We start from the raw sequence: 23,186 nt of genomic DNA on the forward strand, positions 1-23,186 counted from the left end.
TGTCTTGCATGTATGAGTGAGTGAACGTGTACAATATGGCTTATTTTCTGGCATATCGTCCAATCTTTATGAATCTTAACTATTCCCAAAGCCATGCAAAAATTACAATATCAAGTCTTCTCAATATCAACTTGAATATCAACTGCAATAATTGCCACAGCTGTATGCATGCATCATTGATTACAGATATCCACAAGAGAGAAGAAGAGGATTTGTTTTTGCTGCATTGCTAATTGAAGTATAGCTTTTTGGGAGAAGGGAAACAGAGGAACTCTAATGACAATCAAGGAAGTGGAATTAGACACACTGCTACCAGGTGCTAAGCCAAGTACCAGCTACATGATCAGGGAGATGGAGACAAGGATCCTATATTAATAAGCTAGCACTCTTTACTATAATAGTGTAGTACAAAATGAGCACTACTACCCATACACTGTCTTAATGAGATATCTTTACCCACTCTCCTTCCCAACAAATGACCGCCTCTTATTAAACTGGCCAATTGTAGTCACTCTCACTCACAACGCTCATGTTCGGATAAAGTTTGGTTGCAGAGGACTGTTTGATAGCTGTGAACCAAGAGGTTATGAGTTCAATCGAGGAGGAAGAGGAGTGATCAGGAAGACCTATTTCAGATCTAAAGATCATTTTTAATGTTTCCACAAGATGACCACAGCAGCAGGTTTATTTCTAGGTTATACAAGGAAGCATAAAATAGGTAGAAATATCTATACATTTTTGAAACCTTTAAACCTGTGCTCAAACCTACAGTTTGGTGGTGTCAAACAAGAAGGGCTGGTTTCCTGGACACAGAGAATTTCCATTGAAAGCACTCTTTTAATCAAAGTCTTAATCTGTCTCTGGGAAAGCAGCCCGTCGAGTTTAACATAGGGAAGGGACAATATCACTCATGACAACAGTTTCGTTCACCTAATGATATTATTTCTGTCCAAACTTTGAAATTATGTGAGATAATGATGGGATGACAAAAGTTTTTGTGTGAATATCTTCTGACCAGATCAATCTAACGATTCACTAAGCCAAGGTATCTCAGAATCACCAGACATATTAACACGTGCCCTTTACGGAAGACACTCAAACAGCCTTATCAACACCTTCACGTCAGAACACCCTGTTTGCATCCCAAATGGCACCCTATTCCCCATGTAGTGCACTACTTTTGACCAGGGCTCATAGAACTCTGGACAAAAGTAGTGCACTACACAGGGTATAAAGTGCCATTTGGGAAACAGCCCCTGACATCTGGCTGCTAAGGCCACTCTTTGCTCATTGGTCTGCGCCAGCATATGTATCTGTCCAGCGGTACAGCAAAACCAATTGGATGATGGACTGCTTGACCTTTTTAGAGTTTGATGAGCTGCCTTATCACTTTAAGGGCAGAGGGGAGGATTTAGTGCGAGATGGTGGTTGCAAGGGGAGGGGTTCGGGGCAGAACTGGATTCAAATAGTATTTGTTTTCCTTAAAAAATCTTCTGTTTAATTTGAATTAAAGAAAATTGTACCTACACACTGAAGATGTCTGTAAAGCTGAAATGTCTCTGTACGCTATCCCTGATGCAGTAAAACATCCAAAACATTGAATAATGAAGTAAGCTTTATGCAACATATTTCTGAGGGCAAACCCATTACACCTCTTTGTTTGTCTGAATTTGTTGGTTTTGCGCACCAGCCAAGCTTCTGGGAGAGCGCCATGGTTCTCTTCTGATTGTTTAATTGAGCCTACCTTGAGTATCTGATGGACATAGTATTCCCTTTAGGATCTATTCAACTGGTTTAATTGCGCCATGCAAACTCAATCAAGCACAGCTTCCGTGTTTAACAAATACTATTTGAACCCAGGTCTGGTCGGTGGTTGTGGTTGGGTTGAGCCGATGGGATCAGCTGAGAAAGAGAATTGTCTATCTATCTGACTCTGAGAAGAGAAAACCCGGGGTTGTAATGACAGTCCTGATAGACATCAGCAGGAATCGAGTTACAGCTGGGAACAGGGTAAAGAGGACAGCAAGAGACACGTGAGTCAAAATAGAAAACGGAGAAAGAAAAATCATGTCAAGCATGTCTGACTCTCTCTTTCTCTCTCTCTCTCGGACTCTTTCTCTTCATGCGACAAAACTATTAGAGGGCTGTATTGAATTTTCAAAACAACATCTAAGATACACTGCGGTAACTTATCTCATGCTGTTTTGTAGGATTGTGTTTGTTGGAGTACTAGCAGTGTGACCGTGACAGCAGCAGCTGGAACATGAGATCCTCTCACCTCCCCTGTGGACAAACAGGCAGCAGGGATGAAAGACAAGCCTCTGTGTGGAACAAGACAGGGACTCTCCCTCGTACTACTTCTCTCTGTGTTGCTCTGTCTCTGGATTCAGGTGATTCTTATCTAATGTCAGAACGGGTCTCCCAAGACAGAAAAAAAAGGGAAACGTGAGGTGAAAAAGGTGAATGGTGAGAACGTTGACAGTTCTGGAAGGTTTCCATTGTGTTCATGTCCACATAAATACACAGGAGAGTGTGTTGGTTTTTTCTTGGTATATTGTATATGGGAGAAGATATGGTGTTTTCAGCAACTGTTGTCTGTGCAATGTCCTTTGATGAGGTTTGACATTTTCAAAGCAATGTATAAGACATAAATAACTTATGTGAGTCCCACTCAAGAATGACTCAAAATAATGCTACTGTATCTGTTTGTTTGTTTTAATAAGAAAATATTGTTTTGGGCCATGTTTGCATAATTATGAATATGCAAGATTCTGTGTTTCCTCTGAGAATGCTCATAGAGTATCATAGACGCTGGTAGAGAGTACATGAATACACAGATGGCTGGAAATAACCCTATTTGCGCTCGGCAAGATTACCATGTTGAACCCATGGGACGTCATTAAGGAGCAGCTCTTTGCTATCTCTAAATCTCTAATTAACATAACGCAATGCTGATAACTTATTTGAGCATTTAACCCAGATCTATAGTCTAGATCGCAGACACAAGCGCCATACAAGCTAGGCCGGCCGGGTTACTGTATAAGCGCTTTATGAAAACTGTAACTGCGGATGTAAAAAGGGCTTTTTGAAGTACATTTAATTTGATTGACAAAGCTGCATAAACAATTACATGTTTAGTGTTGAAGTGTTATATCCTCTCTGGACAATGGTGTAGGTGTCAAATCTCCTTTTATGTACTGTACTGTACTGTACTGTACTGTACTGTACTGTACTGTACTGTACTACCACACTACTGGGGATGAATGTAGTTACTGTATAGATCCGGTTCCTGTTAGTGGTGAGATGTCGGCGGGTTAAAGAAGGCTGAGAAGAGGTCTGTGGGATTTGAATGGCAGGAGGAAATGACAGGAATGGGTATGCAGGATGTGTGGAGTCCCAGGTCTCCTTTGTAAAGAACCAACTGCAGCAGCAGGATACAGTGTTTTCCACAGCAGCTTTCACACAGGCTTCACAGCGACAGGCGTTTTGCATGAGAGGACTGGTGTGAAGAAAGACGTTGGCAATTCAATGGCAGGAATTCACCTCTGTTTACAATGCTCTCGCATACTTAGAGAGAGAGGAATGGAGCGAGGGAGAGAGAGAAAGACGGGAAAGAGCGAGAGAGAGAGAGAGAGAGAGAGAGAGAGAGAGAGAGAGAGAGAGAGAGAGAGAGAGAGAGAGAGAGAGAGAGAGAGCAGCATTGCCGTGCCGAGAGACGTTTGAGCATTATTTACCGTTCTGTAACGGTAGATTGCCAAACCAAATGTGTGTGTTTGTGATAAGGCATTGAGTCTTTCATCTGAAGCAGAAAACTATAAACGGTAGATCTATCAGGGCACCCGTTTCTGTGAGCGTAGGAAGCAGTTGCTGCATGTACAAAGGAAAAGCAATTTTTTCATCCAAAACAACCAAAACAACATGCCTCTTCTCATTCACTTCATGTTAATTACTCTTACAGTCAGTGTCTTTTGCTAACGGAATTTTGTTGGGAGACTCAGTCATGTTAATTTGCATTCTTTTGAAAAATGCATGAATTAATTTAAGGGAACAGGTGGGGATTCGTCTTCACTTATTGCACACTAAAGACTTGCCTTGAGTCGTTACATCGCCAGACACTGTTTAGTTTCACTATTGGGAAGCAACGGGTGAAACACTAACACAGATGCCAGCCCTGCTTATCAGGGTGCTGTCTCATCTTTCAAAACTGAGATCTCTTGCCAAGAATCCAAGACATGGGAAAACATAACAGCTTGATTTCATGGGTTATTAACTTTGTGTCATGCAGAACCCTACAATATGTGTGTCTGCTAAGTCATCTATATCTAATGATAGCCAGCCAATACAGGAGGAGTTCCTCAGGCATGTATCATGTTACCAGTGCTATTTATTTCATATGCACATGATTGTCGGAATTATTCAGCAAATTGTCTCAATCATCAAATTGTAGTCAGTCTTACTCCGCTTAACTGTCCATTTCAAAACAGAATTCCCATCAGTCGCACAACAAAAACCCTTCACACCAACACTGATACAACACTGACACAACAACTCTAAAAGTGAAAATCCATAGGTAAAAATCCATATGGTTCTCCAGTCCCTGCTACACATAGAATATGCCCTCGGTAAGACTAACAAGACACCTAATGAAAATAATCTTTGGAGGTCAGTGTGCCATATAAGACACCCGGCCGGAGTAACGGAGTGCAGCAGAACACGGTTTCATAATGAAGACGCAGAGGTCAAGTTGCTCAGCACACAGTAATAACCTCTAGGTCTGGGCTGCGGAGGATATCTAATTCTCTGCCCATACTACTTGGTCTTACTTCCTCCAGTCAGACCCGTCCGCAAAGAAAGGAGGTCTGAATACGGATTTCTGCTTTTCTATAAGGAAGGAAGTCATTGCACAAAGCATGACTAAACTGAAATAGTCCTGTTCATTCAGAGTTAAATTAATTCAGTGCTACAGGCATCATGAAGTTCAGTGCACAACAATGATTAAAGCGACCTAACATATGCTTCATTACGAAGAAATGTTGCACCGTATGCTAGTGAATGGGAATTACTGACACAAATGTTCTCATTTTGGTTCCCTATTGTTGTATCCTAATAAAACACAGGCATAATGTGTCGCGGCCTCCTGCTGTTTCAATGCAAGCGAGCCTTAGCCCCTGACATGCATACGGTAACAGCTGGTCAGAAACGACTTCCGCAGAAGTAAATTACAAATGGAAAACCGCTTTCATGCTACGCGAGGAGGAGAAAAAGCTGGAGGCCGGTTTTAACAGTACTTTAAGAGATAGGACTCTTCACTGGAGCAGTCTAGAGGTCATGTAGCTAGGTCTAAAACACTGTTTAATGTCTTCCAGGTGATGCTGATTCTTGGACCTAGCCTGACTGGGCTGCGTCTGAAATGGCACCCAATTGCCTATGTAGGATCCCTATGGGCCCTGGTTAAAAGTAGGGCACTACATAAGGAATAGGGTGCCATTCTGGATGTACATGGGCCTAGCCTGAGGTATCTCACAGGCTTCAGTGCTGTTCTTGGTCCAGAATAGATCTGGTGGTCAGCCAGATGGAGGGTGGTGGAGAGAGTCAGATGGAGAAGGAGAATGAAGGAGAGGAGGTGAATGTGATAAATGGGTTTGGTGGAAGTCGGAGGCATGGAGTGAGCACTCAATCTCTTGCCAGGATTTTTTTCTTCTGTCAAAGCAGATCTCGTGGACATATCTCTTCCTTTGATTTGAGTTAACTGTGCAGCTTGAGTGAGGTGAAAAGGCTGTGAACTCTTAAGCAACCTTATGATCATTGGCGCTAAGTTAACTATTATTCATGTGACTGGTTAACAGACACCAAGACTAAGCAGCTGAGATGTCACTCATTGGCTATGCCAGCCAGGTAGAATTCATTTAAACATGGCCTTTGGAAAGGATCTTAAAAGACTTACAAAGAACCTTTCATTAAAATGCTGATCCAGTCAGAAATGTGACTCAGAAAAACACAAACTTGCCAAGGAAAGAAAAGTCTGCCTTGCCTTGTCAGGAATATACATTGATATACCAAAAGAAAAGGGCAGAGAAGTGCCATCTCTCTCTCTCTCTCTCTCTCTCTGTTGTAATTGTTCTACACCGCAAGCTTCATCAGCAGTTTCTCTCCATTTGAAAACAGACATGGGATTATGCAAGAAAGGCAACATCCACAGGCCGTGTCCCAAATGACACCCTATTCCCTATATAGTGCACTCCTTTTGATCAGAGGGTTCTGGTCAAAATGTGTGCACTACTGTATATAAGAAATAGGGTGCCATTTGGGACACACAGACAAGTATCTAGGTAACACACCAACAACCCCCTCTACTGCCTCTCTGTTGTCTTCATAGCTGCTGATTCCGGGAAACTGTGAAGGCAAGGCTGAAAACCCCAACTCAACAGTCAAATCAACTGTCAGACAGGCAGAACAGCAAAGTACAGTCAGCATACAGAGAACATAACATGGTGGGTTGGCATCAAGGTCAAAGGAAAGAGAACTTCTAACTGCATATATCTGCTTTTACGTTCCTAAAAGCCGATTTATGCTTGATCCGGTAATGCGGTCCAGAGGCTCCGTACGGAGGGTGTGACGCAATTGTGGAACATCCGGAGGCTTGCGGATGCCAAATCAAGCTCTCTGCGGTGATGACATGCGCCTCCCATGTTTTTTAACAATGTGGAGGGCTCCGCATAGCTCTGTATAGCTCCGCATTGACATGATTGGTTGACGTTAGGTGGGGGCAGTACATCCTGTATAAACACAAACTCAACTTCCTTGACAACAAACTTGGAGAACTTTGACGAAAAGCTATTAGAAAAAAGTTCACAAATAAAATACATCTTTATGATACCTTGTGTATGGATTCCAAAGACACAAATTAGTTTGAACTCCTGGAAAGAGATCAGTGAGGTAATGGTGATAAATGGGATAAAGAAAGCCGCATTGGCTCACATTCAACAAATCTGATATAACAAAGTGGATATTTGTCAAATCCGTCATGATATATGTATTGTAAAAGGCCAATAATGTGGTTACTAAAATCTGATTTGGTATATACTAAACAAAAATATAAACGCAATATGTAAAGGGTTGGTGCCATGTTTCATGTGTTCCATACGCACAAAAAGCCTATTTCTCTCAAATGTTGTGCACAAATTAGTTTACGTCCCTGTTAGTGAGCCTTTTATCTTTTGTCAAGATAATCCATCCACCTGACAGATGTAACATATCAAGAAGCTGATTAAACAGCATGATCATTACACAGGTGATCCTTGAGCAGGGGAAAATAAAAGTCCTAAAATGTGCAGTTTTGTCAAACAACACAATGCCACAGATGTCTCAAGTTTTGAATGTACAATTGGCCTGCTGACTGCAGGAATGTCTAGCAGAGCGGTTGCCAGAGAATTGAATGTTCATTTATCTACCATAAGCTGCCTCCAACGTCTGTCAGAAAATTAGCCAGTACGTCTAACTGACCTCACAACCGCAGACCACGTGTAACCACGCCAGCCCAGGAGCTCCACATCAGGCTTCTTTAGTTGCGGGATTGTCTGAGGAGGTGGGTGCTGAGGAGTATTTTTGTTTGTAATAAAGCCCTTTTGTGGGGAAAAACACATTCGGATTGGCTGGGCCTGGCTATCCAGTAGGTGGCTGTGCCCCTGCCCAGTCATATGAAATCCATAGATTAGCGCCAAATACATTGATTTCAATTGACTGATTTCTTTCTATGAACTGTAACTCGGTAAAATGTTTCAAAATGTTGCATGTTGCGTTTATATTTTTGTTCAGTATATTTTGCTGTTTCTCTGCATAACATTTAAAAGTTGTTCCTTTTCAGGTTTAGAAGAAGTGACTGCTAAATGCTAACTCCCGTTCGTATAAGCTGGTAGCATAGCTAGCATACAGAAATCAGTGTTGGTAGTCTTTTTTAACTGTAATGCAGTCGATTGATGACGATGACATGAACATGTATTTGGGTTGACATTTACAGTATACAAGCATTATACTCAGATTTACACATCTACATAGTGTGAAATACTGTACACATATAAACAAAGGACCATTTTGTTGGGGGGGGGGGCATGGGGAGATTTAGGATGGAGATGCATGTGGGAAAATGGTCCAGACTTTTTACTTCATCCTATTTTGGCTTGAGTTTTTAGCAATTGCTGTCATTTTATTACCATACAATTTAACAATGAAGTACTGTATTGCGGTTTGCTGTATGCTTACTGCAGCATTCTGTAAATTATGGTGCATTGTGGAAAGAATTGCTGGCTCACTAACATATTTAGTGGCGTGCATTGTATGTGGCTATATTTGTTGATCCAATTAGGGAGAATGATGTACCAATTGAATTGATATATGGTAGTACTGCCCTTACAGTTTAATGCATGTAGAAGAAAGGGGACAGATCAGAGTAACAGTGGGTCTTGCACAGTTAATGGTTGAATATTAAGCTATGTCATTTTAATCTGTTTTGTCCTGTAATCACAAGAATGTACAAAGCTGTCATCAAGGCAAAGTGTGGCTACTTTGAAAGATGTAAAATACATTTTGATTTGTTTAACACTTTTTGGCTACTACATGATTCCATATGTGTTATTTCATAGTTTTGATGTCTTCACGATTATTCTACAATGTAGAAAATAGTACAAAAAATTAAGAAAAACCCTTTAATGAGTAGCTGTGTCCAAACTTTTCACTGGTACTGTATATATTTATTTTTTAAATATATTTTCCTTTATTATTTCTCCCTAACCCTAACATCCCTCCCCGAATTGGAATAAACTCATGGACAACAACACTTAGGCTTCTATTTCCAGCTTATACATACTATATACATTTTACGGACACAATATATTTTACAATAGTTATCTTTGTTTTTAGTCCCATCCTTCAACCCATTCCATCTATCTCTGAAGACCATCCATTTTTTAAAAATCTATTCACCATATATTTTCAACTGTGATGTTTCACAAAAGTTGGGAATCTATATATATATATTTTACAGACACAGTATATTTTACATTAGTTATCTTATTTTTAGTCCCACTCTTCAGCTCCACTCAAACCCTAACATCTATTTCTGAACACCGTCCAGTTTTCATTTCTATTTGATATATATTTTTCAACTGTGCTGTGATGTTTCACAAAAGTTCTGAACTTTTCTATTCTCATAGTTTCTACAGATTGTAAATTAAAAATATTTTTTTTTGCTAAAAGTATTATTATATTATTGATCGATTGACTATGACTTTCAAATCACCCAACAGTGCTATTTGCAGAGTTATCTCCAGGTAATATCTGTATTTCTGGTGGATTACATTTAAATTGCAACCAACTTTCTATGACTTGTTATAAAAATAGCTATATTATGGAGATTATTTCATTTTCAAATAACCGAAAGTGAGAGGTTGTTATCTGAATAACGGGAAAAGGGTTGAGATTTCAGTATAACTTTAGTGTGACTGAAGCCTTACTGAGAGGTCTTATGCTTTCATATTTAATCCCTTCTGCCCTCCAAATTAATATTCATTATATAAATAGGCCCATTTCATTTTGTCTGGCTTGCCAATTTAAAAAACGAGTTGCTAGGTGTAGGCAAGGCCATAAGCAAATAGGTAAACTGGGATATGAGTAAAGAGTTAACTAGTGGGATTTTTCCAGGTATTTTCCTTTCAACTGTAGCAAGATCTGATATATTTTGCTAACTTTCTATTAAAATGTATTCACGGTCAGACCATTTTATTGGTAAACTACACTGTAATCTACATTTTTTTTGTTTTTTGTTAACCAATACATGCTGTAGGCAAATTTTACAGTATTGTACTGTGTCATTGCTGTACATTTTCCTGTTAGTTACTGGAAGCAAGCTAATGTGAATATTACAGTAATGCACTTTGCGCTAGCCAGAGATGAGTAAAGATACATCCAAAAGTTATCTTGTTACAAATAGAGGATATTTGGAAGACCAACGTATCTTAAATACAACAACATTCCCAGTAACGATTACAGAAATGTTTACTTCTTATGACTGTGATATGCGTTTTTCTTTATCAACTTAGAGGAATGCACTGAATGTAAGTCACTCTGGACAAGAGTGTCTACTAAATGACCAAAATGTACATGTAAAAAATGCAAAGCTCACTGCTGGGTATTATTACTCAAACTTTGTATTTTGATCAAATTTGGCCTTGTTTGGGGGCAGAGGTCATTATAATAATACCCAGCAGTGTGATTTGCAATTGCTCATTTTTACATTTACATTTTGGTCATTAAGCAGATGCTCTTGTCTAGAGCGACTTACAATCAGTGTACTAAATTAAGGTAAACAAGAATATACCACAGTCATAGCAAGTCAAAATACTATGTCACTGTTACCATGAATGGCTACTTGCAAGTATGTATTTGTATAAAAAAAAAATCTATATATGTATTATAATTAATCTGTTTCAAAATAGGCCACATGAATTGTAGTTCAGGCCAGTGAACTACAAATTACAAAACAGGTATTGAAAGTATTGAAATACATATATCAAATACATGTAACATAAATACTGGCTGTCACTGGCACTAGCTGCCTGCACTGTAAATCTGCTACAGTTTACTAACCACCGTGCTTCCAGTAATGCACTTTAATTCTAGAAATACGGCACGTTACTGTAGTCAGGTGTTCCAGTAATATGCTTGAAATTTGTGAAACAGTAAAGGTCCAGTAAACCTAGAGTAATTTATTGGCTACTGTGCTGGTTCTCTACACTACTTCCCTACTCTCACCTGTTAAAAACCCTGTTCTTTCTCTAATTTCATAGTGTCTTTATCTGTTTTCAATGCATTGCATTCATAGTGACAAGCATGAATGGCTCATTGTCTTCCTACTCTCTTTGTGAACTCTTTCTAAAACAAGATGAGGAAATGTCAAAAGGACCCACAAGAAGAAGATTGTGTAAAAAGCAATTAGTGTGAAGAGAGGGCAGTGTGAATGGGGGGGTAGATATGATAGAATATTGCTTTGACAACAGTATTACCCACTGAATGTAAAGTTCTGTGAACTTTTCTGCTGTGCACTTTAGCTTGTCAGAAGTACAGTAGGGCATTTTGAATGTTAATACATTACATTTACATTTACATTTTAGTCATTTAGCAGACGCTCTTATCCAGAGCGACTTACAGTAGTGAATGCATACATTTAATTTTCATTTCATACATTTTTTTTTTTTCTTCGTACATTCATAACACACACACACATATACCCTTACGGAAAAACCATATGATTTCAAATGTGAAAAATCACATGATTTCACATGTGACATTTCCACATGTGAATTCATGTGAAACCATGTGTTTTTGGAACAATTCACATGTAAAGATGTGGATTTTCACATGTGATTGCATAACTTTTCACATGAGATTTCACAGGTGATGCCCTGCAAACAGAAATGAGTCGTTATGATAAACACACAGTGCTTTCAACTTACATATTTGACTACATCACATATGTTTATATAATAATAATAATTCAACATGTCGTTACCTGGGATAGGAACTCACAGCCTCTTGGTTCGCTGCATCATGATCGTCCTATACAGAAAACTATACAGAAAACCCTCAAATTGCTGAAATAAGTAAATGGAATCAATGATGAGAGAATATTCAGATTAACTGATAACTACAATAGCAGTCCAGATGGCACTCTTTTGCTAAGTGCAGAGATGTATTATAGGTAATTAATGTGTAGGGAAATTCTGAGAATGCTTGTGGAGCAGCAGAACGGTCAGTGTACCTCAAATCCAGAGGTTATGAGTTCAAATCCCATTTGGGATTATACTTTAGCTGAACAGTGGTACCAAATAAACTTGCACATGTAAAAGTTTCAAAACCATTCCAACATGTGTTCCAAAAACACGTTTTCAAATGTGAAGTATTCCAACAACACGTTTTCACATGGTTTCACATGTGAAATTTCAGTGTAAACATGAAACTACACTGTTAGCCTTTGCTGTTAATTTTGTTGAACATTTTTGTCATGTTAAAGTACATTTCTACAGTAATTGGATACTGTATTAGCGTTTTGCTATATATTTACTGTCAATTGCAATGCACTTGGTTGGGTAGGCTACTTTTTGGCCTGTCCTGCAAACTAACTTGGCATGCCTCACTTGCAATTGAATTTAAACGTGTAGGATATTTTACATGCGCTTATAATGTTATAGTAAGTGACCGGCTACTGAGTTGCTGTGAAAATAGTGGAAACAACTTTTAATGTATTTCTACAGCTGAACTATATATTGTCAGTAAATATACAACAAAGAACTGTAGTCAGGAAGTACACAGACATTCCAATTCTAATTCCAATTATTTTCAATACTGCAAAATTAGGAAGTGGAATTGGGTTTACTTTCTGAATTGACTAGAACTTAAATGGAGTTGACCTCAACATTGGCTAGCACTCTTGGGACTCAACTAGGACTGTGGCTTTGGCCATGGCAGAGTTTGACCACAGATTTATTGGCAAGAATACATTTCTGCACTTTGCTAAAAGTTTCCTGGAACCAAGTAAATTATTGTGAGATTATCTGACAACACCAACAAAAAAGTAGCAGTGCTCAGGGACACTTAACATTAAGGCCTAGTTTCAATCAGATCAAGCATAAACATATGATTGCCGACACCTGTATAGCTGGTGTTTGGCAGTGTCGGAGGTGTCGGAGGTGTAACTGCGTTACGGTACAGTGTTGTTCTCTAGTGTACAAAAAGGTCAAAGGTACACATAAGGGACCTTCAGAGGTACACATAGGAACTCACATGGTACTAGTCGGTACCTTATAGGGTACATGTGCGGATAACATAGTATAACGTAACATTTTTCTACCCTATATTCAATTTAATGCTGCGTTCATTTTTACCAGTTTTGAAGTCATAAATAGCAGTTGGTTGGATTCACGTGGTTTGAATTGAGAAATACTGATTGGCCAACAAGCTGTGTAAACCATAAACTAAAAGTACAGCTATCATGCCTGTAAACAACACGACAGTCTCCAAAAATCATACTAATGAATTGCTTTTTATTAATAATGTTTTGTTATTGCATTTAACTGCCAAAAATGCTGTTATAAAGGTAACTTTAGTAGGTGACGTCAGAGGTCACGTGGGAGAAGTGGGAGCTCAGGGTGATAGATGAGTTTCCCACTAGTAATTACAAGTTGGAGGGCCATTCAAGTAGATGTTTTCCAGTCGTATGTCGTAGATTCCTTCTTCCCACTTGTTTACGAACGGAGCATGATGCTGTGTTAACAAGCTAGTCGGAACTAGGAAATGTCTGACTTGCTAACTGGTTGCTAACTGGTTGTTAGTTAATCACGTGCCGCGTTCAATAAATTAGCAAGTCAGAAATGTCCGAGTTTCTTAGTTCTGACTAGCATGTGAACACGGCTATACTGCACTTTGAAATGTAGGTGGGTCAATGTGCTGGCGAGGCACATTAGCATATTTGGAGGCATGGTCTAAAATAAGTTGCGTTTGTGCCAACCGTCAGTCAGAATGTTGTACCAGTTTAAGTGATTTTATCATTGTATTGCTGAAAGTTGAGCACCAGTTTTGATACTGTTTAGTTATCCAATCTGTGTAAGGGATTGTGACAATCAAGCACTTAATGGCAGCTGGTTCACAGAACGGTGATGTTTCATTTTCAGTAATTTACTGTAGCTAGACCATCACATTCACTGACCTGATGGTCTTGTAGGAAATTGAGTACGACGATGACATGGTGACCAGTTATAAAGGAAATATTGTATGGCTCTTTTGTAGTACGTGCACTCATGTCAGCCTCTAACAAGGCCTTAGAACTGACAGCTTTGTGTATATTAACAGAATACAATTGCAAGTTCAAATCCCCAAAGAATGTATGTATACTTTATGACATCAAGTGTCCTTGAGTACTGCTGGTTTTACATTAATGTTACCTTGGTGCTGATAATTGGACAATTATTTATTTGATTCTGGGCAGTTTTCAACAAAGTGCAGAAATGCATTCTTGCCAATAAGTGGCTCATATCTTTTTCACAGTCACGGATCTGGTGCTGTAGCTGCACTGTAGAGGGACATTTCAGGTTGCTAGAAACTGAGCAGTTATGCATTCAAGTCCAATTTAAGGGTAAGTCCCACTTGTGGTCACACTACAAGATTTTACAATAATTGTAATCAGAATACAGCAGCATGCTGTCATTTTATAGAAAGAACACCTTTGTTTTTGTATATATTTACTTTCATTTTTACTGCAACTTTAGGCAAAGCACAGAAGCATATTATTGGCAGTAAATATATATAGCCAATCTCCATTACACCCAGAGAACTGGTGGCACAGCAGAAGCTTAGGTAGATAGCAACCACGAGGTTTTGAGTTCAAATCACAAGTTAGGTTGTGTCATAAGCATACAGCATCATACTGTGCTTTCACATTAACACCTTCATTTAGCTGTAAAAAGACAGTACAATATTCATGATATCACTTGTTTAAATGTTGCATCCCCATGTTGTGTCATTTATTTCACATTAATTTCACATGAGATCATGCTCTGACATTCCTAAACATGTGACCACGTGCACTTTTATGTTATCACATGTTATCACATTAACTTCACATTCAAATCACATGAGATCCCACGAGATCACGTGTTTATTCCGTAAGGGTAGACACACACAGATACAAACACACACACGCACGCACGCAAACACACACACACACACACACACAGAAACATAAAAAATATAAAAATAAATACATCTGGTTTTCATTTTCAAATAAATATTTTACAGCCAGCACAGGACAGTAATCATAAACCACAATAATACGTTTTCCACTAAACCTTGGTACAAAACCTGTTCTGTAAGTAGCCCAGGGGTGTTAATGTGGTGAAAATGACTGCACTCTTAAGGTTTCCTGCGCTGGCATTAATGGCCATGTGTAATTTCATGGGGTAGTAAAGTTTAATAGCGTAATAAACCAAGGAAAATACAGTACTGTACACATGATGCAATGCTATAGCTATTTGCATAGATGGCTATTTAAACAGGCAATTTAATGGACTACTGAACCGCTCAGGGCCTAATCAACAGATCTGTCAATTAAACACAAGGGCTCAACATTGTATCACTAATAACTTCAATATTAGTGGATCAACAATTATAGACTCCCACTACTAAACACACTGACCATTATAGCTAGAAAACAGGAAGGGAGAGCAAACATGGATGTTGCACTGGCACATGACACAATGGGCAAGTACTATATTTTCCTGATCTACTCAGCAACATTTTATCAAAGAGACAGGAGATTAAAAAGGGTTGAGATAACAAGTCTTCAGGCTTGGGGTCTACGATGAGGCAACCGAGGTGATTCTACCCCAAGGAGAAGGTACTGATAGTGGATGATTGCCTGTGCGTGTGTGTGTGTGTGTGTGTATGTGTGTGTGTGTGTGTGTGTGTGGTGTGTGTGTGTGTGTGTGTGTGTGTGTGTGTGTGTGTGTGTGTGTGTGTGTGTGTGTGTGTGTGTGTGCGTGTGTGTCTGTGTGTGGATGTGTATGTGTAAGTGAAATCAAATCAAAGTTTATTGGTCACGTGCACACGGTAGAGTGAAATGATTGCACGCTAACTGTCCTCAACATTGCAGATCAATATCAATCAAGAATCAAATGTCAAATGCAAAAGTTTAAAAAATGACAAGTATTAAGAACTTGGGGAGGCTGAGTTGAGCAGGTTCCTAGTTCAGCTGTGATAAGGAAAACCAATACTGTGGGGAAACAGAGGAGAGGAGAGAGACCAGTGATTGCCCCCTAGAGTCTATTGATGCACCGGTGCCATCAAAACCAGTCAGTTTAAGATCGAGATATCAGGGTTTTTTGCATGGGCTTCGTCTCAATCCACTTCCTCCTGCATCTGCGGTGGAAAGTGGCCAAACTAAAATGGTGTTTGTCAGACCATGAGACAAAACGTCTGTGTCCCCGCGGCCTATGTGGCATCGATATGAGTCAGAAACCCTTATTCTACTGTCAAAATTGACTACAAAGTGTAAATAGGATAACTTTGGTCATAAAGATCGCCTCATCTAAAAGGAAGTTTGGAACATCCGTCCGTCACAACGGGTAAATTAAGGTTGGGTTTTGATTTGACGATGTCCATTTGCCTACTAACATGGGATGAACAGCTGCGGTGATTGCTCTCTATCCAATAGCATGGACAGTGAGACAGACCTGCCAAGCAGCTCCGACTTTGTTTACATAAGACAATAAGTCGCACATTTTTGTAACTTAAGAAATACTGCACCAAACACCTTAGTTAGATGTACATTTGCGCAACTAAAACGCCCTCTGCAAAAACGTCAAATATAATTACATATTTCTTGAGTTATCTTAGATTCATTCTGGGGATTTTGAGGAAGTGAAATAGGCTTCTGTCTCTACAGTGTCTCATGGGGGACAAACATCATTAACCATTAATGCGGAAACACACATCCAAGTCTGACTTTCTTTTTCTTCTAATGAGCATCAGAAAAACACACGTGGCTCTTTAAAGGGATCCTTTAGGATTTTGGCAATGAGGCCATTTAGCTATTTCCCCAGAGTGAGATGAACTTGTGGATACCATTATTATGTCTCTGTGTCCAGTATGAAGGAAGTTAGAGGTATTTTTGTGAGCCAGTGATAATTAGCATTAGCACAATGACTGAAAGTCTATTGGTATATGCTAGAGAGAGAGAGAGAGAGAGAGAGATAGAGAGAGAGAGATGGAATCCATACCAGCCGAATGGAAGAGCACACCCTAAGATTGCTTTGGAGGGTCTGAATGTGATGGACACTTAAGGTGGATATCCACATTATTTTCCTGGCAGCACAATCTTATTCATTCTCAACCGTGGGTAATGGAGGTAAAGTGCATGTTTCAAATGGCACCCTATTCCCTAAATAGTGCATTGCTTTTGACCAGGGCCCTGTGGGGGGCACCATATAGGGAATAGGGTGCCATTTGAGACTCAACCACAGATACCAGGTGCAGCTCTAGGTCTGCTTTCAATTCAGTGAGGCAGGCAGGTCTCAGTGCCAACCCAAATTTGATAAACGTTTTATTGTTGGCCTACCCACTGTGCTAGGCTGTGGCTCCACTGTTGTAAAAACCATCCGGACAAAGCAGTGGGAGATTAAAAGGGAGATATGGAGTGGGGGGTGGAGATGGGGGAGAGAAAGAGAGTGAGAGATGGAAATACAGAAAGAGGGGAGAGAAAGAGATAGCACCTAGTGAGGATTTTGATTAAACATTCTGTTTTCTGTAACGCGCTCATCCCAATCAAAGATGTGGAAGGCTTTCAACTTGTCGATGCGTGGCTAATGACTAGGTGATTAATCACCTTCTGTCGCTGCTCTGAATATGTGCATGTGTCTGTGTGTGCTCAAGTGTGTGTGCGTACGTGTTTCTCCCCACTCAATGTGAAAAGACTGTCAACCAGACACGGCAATGAGGGATCACCAAAATACAGTTACCACTCTCTGTTTGTTAACAAAGTGTCATATTCTCTCATTGTCTGGTGAGAGAAAAGAGAGCTGAGAGTTAGCTCTACTCAAGAACTGATTATTGTCCATTAGTGTGTGTAGGGTACTGTGGTGTGGCCCAACAGGATTACAGTTGATTCAAAGAGACTGAAAAGGGGATTTTCAGAATCATCTGTGTGTGTGACAAGGCTTTTGTGTGAGACTGATGCAGCACTTCGACTCCTGTTCGTCTTAGCTATACCCAGAACAGGGAGCAAAGGTTGCTAAGTGACCCTGTTGCTGCTAGCGACATGCGAGATATGTCAACAAGATAATGCAATCTACTGATTCAACTCTTAAGGCAACTATACAATCAGGTCTCCTTCGTGAAAAAGGTCTTCTGACCTCAGTGAGACTTGGTTAAAAAAACAGACAAGACCATTTCCTGTGTTTGGGCTAGATCAGGTATTCCCAAACTGGGGATTCCTACCCCAGGTCTACGCGCAATGCCGTCGGAGGTACGCCAAACAAAAATGTGATTCACATTAAAAAATATAGATGTACAGTTGAAGTCGGAAGTTTACATACACCTTAGCCAAATACATTTAAACTCCGTTTTTCACAATCCCTGACATTTAATCTTCGTAAACATTCCCTGTCTTAGGTCAGTTAGGATCACCACTTTATTTTAAGAATGTGAAATGTCAGAATAGGAATAGAGAGAATGATTTATTTTAGCTTTTATTACTTTCATCACATTCCCAGTGAGTCAGAAGTTTACATACACTCAATTCGTATTTTGTAGCATTGCCTTTAAATTGTTTAACTTGGATCAAACATTTCGGGTAGCCTTCCACAAGCTTCCCACAATAAGTTGGGTGAATTTTGGCCCATTCCTCCTGACAGAGCTGGTGTAACTGAGTCAGGTTTGTAGGCCTCCTTGCTCGCACACACTTTTTCAGTTCCAGCCCACAAATTTGCTATGGGATTGAGGTCAGGGCTTTGTGATGGCTACTCCAATACCTTGACTTCGTTGTCCTTAAGCCATTTTGCCACAACTTTGGAAGTATGCTTGGGGTCATTGTCCATTTGGAAGACCCATTTGCGACCAAGCTTTAACTTCCTGACTGATGTCTTGAGATGTTGCTTCAATATATCCACATAATGTTCCTCCCTCATGATGCCATCTATTTTGTGAAATGCACCAGACCCTCCTGCAGCAAAGCACCCCCACAACATGACGCTGCCACCCCCGTGCTTCACGGTTGGGATGGTGTTCTTCGGCTTGCATGCCTCCCCCTTTTTCCTCCAAAAATAATGATGGTCATTATGGCCAAACAGTTCTATTTTTGTTTCATCAGACCAGAGGACATTTCTCCAAAATGTATGATCTTTGTCCCCATGTGCAGTTGCAAACTGTAGTCTGGCTTTTTTATGGTGGTTTTGGCGCAGTGGTTTCTTCCTTGCTGAGCGGCCTTTCAGGTTATGTCAATATAGGACTCGTTTTACTGTGGATATAGATACTTTTGTACCTGTTTCCTCCAGCATCTTCACAGGGTCCTTTGCTGTTGTTCTGGGATTGATTTGCACTTTTTGCACCAAAGTACGTTAATCTCTAGGAGACAGAACGTGTCTCCTTCCTGAGCGGTATGACGGCTGCGTGGTCCCATGTTGTTTATACTTGCGTACTATTGTTTGTACAGATGAACGTGGTACCTTCAGGAGTTTGGAAATTGCCCCCAAGGATGAACCAGACTTGTGGAGGTCTTGTCACGTTCGTCGTAGGAATTGGACCGAAATGCAGCGGGAATGTGAATACTCATCTTCTTTATTGAGAAGAAAACCAAACAGACACTTAAACAAAAACAACGACGAAAAAACAGTCCTGTGAGGCACACAGCTACACACGGAACAACTACCCACAAAAACCCATGGAAAAAACACCCCTATTAAATAGGACCTTCAATTAGAGGCAACGAGGACCAGCTGCCTCCAATTGAAGGTCAACCCAATAAACTAAGCATAGAAATAGAATAACTAGACACAGACATAGAAATAGACTAACATAGAACATCAACCAAAAACCCCGAAACACATAAAACAAACACACCCCTGCCAGGCGCTGACCAAACTACAATAACAAATAACCCCTTATACTGGTAAGGACGTGACAGGTCTACACTTTTTTTTCTGAGGTCTTGGCTGATTTCTTTTGATTTTCCCATGATGTCAAGCAAAGAGAAACTGAGTTTGAAAGTAGGCCTTGAAATACAACCACAGGTAAATCTCCAATTGACTCAAAGTATGTAAATTAGCCTATCAGAAGCTTCTAAAGCCATGACATAATTTTCTGGAATTTTGCAAGCTGTTTAAAGGCACAGTCAACTTAGTGTATGTAAACTTCTGACCCACTGGAATTGTGATACAGTGAATTATAAGTGAAATAATCTGTCTGTAAACAATTATTGGAAAAATGACTTGTGTCATGCACAAAGTAGATGTCCTAACCGACTTGCCAAAACTATAGTTTGTTAACAAGAAATGAGTGGAGTGGTTGAAAAACAAGTTTTAATGACTCTTACCTAAGTGTATGTAAACTTCCGACTTCAACTGTATATATATATATATATATATATATATATATATATATGTATTCTTTTTTTCACGTTTTCAAACAGTCCATTTATTCTTTCCAACTGGGCTATACATTTGGGTGACGTTTTTCCTCGGCTGAATGATCTGAATCTAGGATTACAGGGACTCTCCGCAACTATATTCAATGTGCGGGACAAAATTGAGGCTATGATTAAGAAGTTGGAGCTCTTCTCTGTCTGCATTAACATGGACAACACACAGGTCTTTCCATCATTGTATGATTTGTTGTGTGCAAATGAACTCAAGCTTACGGTCTATGTCAAATGCGATATAGCGAAGCACCTGAGTGAGTTGGGTGCGCAATTACGGAGGTACTTTCCCAAAATGGATGAGACAAACAACTGGATTCGTTATCCCTTTCATGCCCAGTCTCCAGTCCACTTACTGATATCTGAACAAGAGATCCTCATCGAAATTACAACAAGCGGTTCTGTGAAAATGTAATTTAATCAGAAGCCACTGCCAGATTTCTGGATTGGGCTGCGCTCGGAGTATCCTGCCTTGGCAAATTGCGCTGGTAAGACACTGGTGCCCTTTGCAACCACGTACCAATGTGAGAGTGGATTCTCGGCCCTCACTAGCATGGAAACTAAATACAGGCACAGACTGAGTGTGGAAGATGATTTCAGACTGAGACTCTCTCCAATACAACCCAACATTGCAGTTGGGTCCTTTCAAGCACACCCTTCTCATTAACCTGTGGTGAGTTATTCACAATTTTCGATGAACAAATAAGGTTTTATATGTAATATGGTAAAATAAAGAGCAAAAGTATTGATTATTATTATATTATTATTTGTGCCCTGGTCCTATAAGAGCTCTTTGTCACTTCCCATGAGCCGAGTTGTGACAAAAACTCACACTCATTCTTATGTTTAATAAATGTATCGTATAGTGTGTGTGTGGCAGGCTTACAATGATGGCAAAAAACAACATTTGAGAGTGCTCTGACCCTGGTGCTAGAGGGGGTATGCAGTTGGAAGTTGAAAGTTTGAAGGGGTACGGGACTATAAAAAGTTTGGGAACCACTCAATCTGGCGTTTGCTTATTTTTCCTTCAGTGATGTTTTCTTAATAAACACATACAACATTAAAGGTTGGTTTCCCAGATACAGGTCAAGTCCAGTGCTGGACTAAAATGCATGATCAATATATAATCAAATCAAATTGTATTTGTCACAATCGCCAAACACAACAGGTGTAGTAGACCTTACAGTGAAATGCTTACTTACAAGCCCCTAACCAACAATGCAGTTTAAAAAATACAAATAAGAATAAGAAATAAAAGGAACAAGTAATTAAAGAGCAGCAGTAAAATAACAATAGCGAGACTATATATAGGGAGTACCGGTACAGAGTCAATGTGTGGGGGCACCGGTGCGTCGAGGTAATTGAGGTAATATGTACATGTAGGTAGAGTCATTAAAGTAACTATGCAGTGATAATAACAGAGAGTAGCAGCTGCGTAAAAGAGGGGGTGGGGGTGGGCAATGCAAATAGTCTCGGTAGCCATTTGATTAGATGTTCAGAAGTCTTATGGCTTGGGGGTAGAAGGTGTTTAGAAGCCTCTTGGACCTAGACTTGGCGCTCCGGTACAACTTGCCGTGTGGTAGCAGAGAGAACAGTCTGTGACTAGGGTGGCTGGAGTCTTTGACAATTTTTAGGGCCTTCCTTTGACACCGCTTGGTAAAGAGGTCCTGGATGGCAGAAAGCTTGGCCCCAGTGATGTACTGGGCCGTTCGCACTACCCTTTGTAGTGTCGAGCAGTTTCCATACCAGGCGATGATGCAACCAGTCAGGATGCTCTCGATGGTGCAGCTGTAGAACCTTTTGAGGATCATGCCAAATCTTTTCAGTCTACTGAGGGGGAATAGGTTTTGTCGTGCCCTCTTCATGACTGTCTTGGTGTGCTTGGACCATGCTAGTTTGTTAGTGATGTGGACACCAAGGAACTTGAAGCTCTCAACCTGCTCCACTACAGCCTTGTCCTTTTCCTGTAGTCCACAATCATCTCCTTTGGCTTGATCATGTTGAGGGTGAGGTTGTTGTCCTGGCACCACAAGGCCAGGTCTTTGCCCTCCTCCCTATAGGCTGTCTCATCATTGTCGGTGATCAGGCCTACCAGTGTTGTGACATCGGCAAACTTAATGATGGTGTTGGAGTCGGGCCTGGCCGTGCAGTCATGAGTGAACAGGGAGTACAGGAGGGGACTGAGCATGCAGCCCTGAGGGGCCCCTGTGTTGAGGATCAGCGTGGCGGATGTGTTGTTACCTAGCCTTAGCACCTGGGGGCGGCCTGTCAGGAAGTCCAGGATAACATTTCAGAGGGAGGTGTTTAGTCCCAGGGTCCTTAGCTTATTAATGAGCTTTGAGGGCACTATGGTGTTGAACGCTGAACTGTAGTCAATGAATAGCATTCTCACATACAGTGAGGGAAAAAAGTATTTGATCCCCTGCTGATTTTGTACATTTGCCCACTGACAAAGAAATGATCAGTCTATAATTTTAATGGTAGGTTTATTTGAACAGTGAGAGACAGAATAACAACAACAAAAATCCAGAAGAACGCATGTCAAAAATGTTATAAATTGATTTGCATTTTAATGAGGAAAATAAGTATTTGAGCCCTCTGTAGAACATGACTTAGTACTTGGTGGCAAAACCCTTGTTGGCAATCACAGAGGTCAGATGTTTCTTGTAGTTGGCCACCAGGTTTGCACACATCTCAGGAGGGATTTTGTCCCACTCCTCTTTGCAGATCTTCTCCAAGTCATTAAGGTTTCGAGGCTGTCGTTTGGCAACTCAAACCTTCAGCTCCCTCCACAGATTTTCTATGGGATTAAGGTCTGGAGACTGGCTAGGCCACTCCAGGACCTTAATGTGCTTCTTCTTGAGCCACTCCTTTGTTGCCTTGGCCGTGTGTTTTAGGTCATTGTCATGTTGGAATACCCATCCACGACCCATTTTCAATGCCCTGGCTGAGG

General features: G+C 40.3%; 1 long non-coding RNA gene across 1 annotated transcript; it reads left to right on the forward strand.

Annotated features, from left to right (window-relative positions):
- Nucleotides 1–1,869: 1,869 nt before the first annotated feature.
- Nucleotides 1,870–2,691, forward strand: LOC115148263 (uncharacterized). Its single transcript, XR_003866623.1, has 2 exons — nucleotides 1,870–2,033; nucleotides 2,211–2,691. It is a non-coding gene; the product is annotated as an uncharacterized LOC115148263 (long non-coding RNA).
- The last annotated feature ends 20,495 nt before the right edge of the window (nucleotides 2,692–23,186 follow it).

Source organism: Salmo trutta, chromosome 2 (assembly GCF_901001165.1).
Source record: "Salmo trutta chromosome 2, fSalTru1.1, whole genome shotgun sequence".
NCBI classification, from domain to species: Eukaryota; Metazoa; Chordata; class Actinopteri; order Salmoniformes; family Salmonidae; genus Salmo; species Salmo trutta.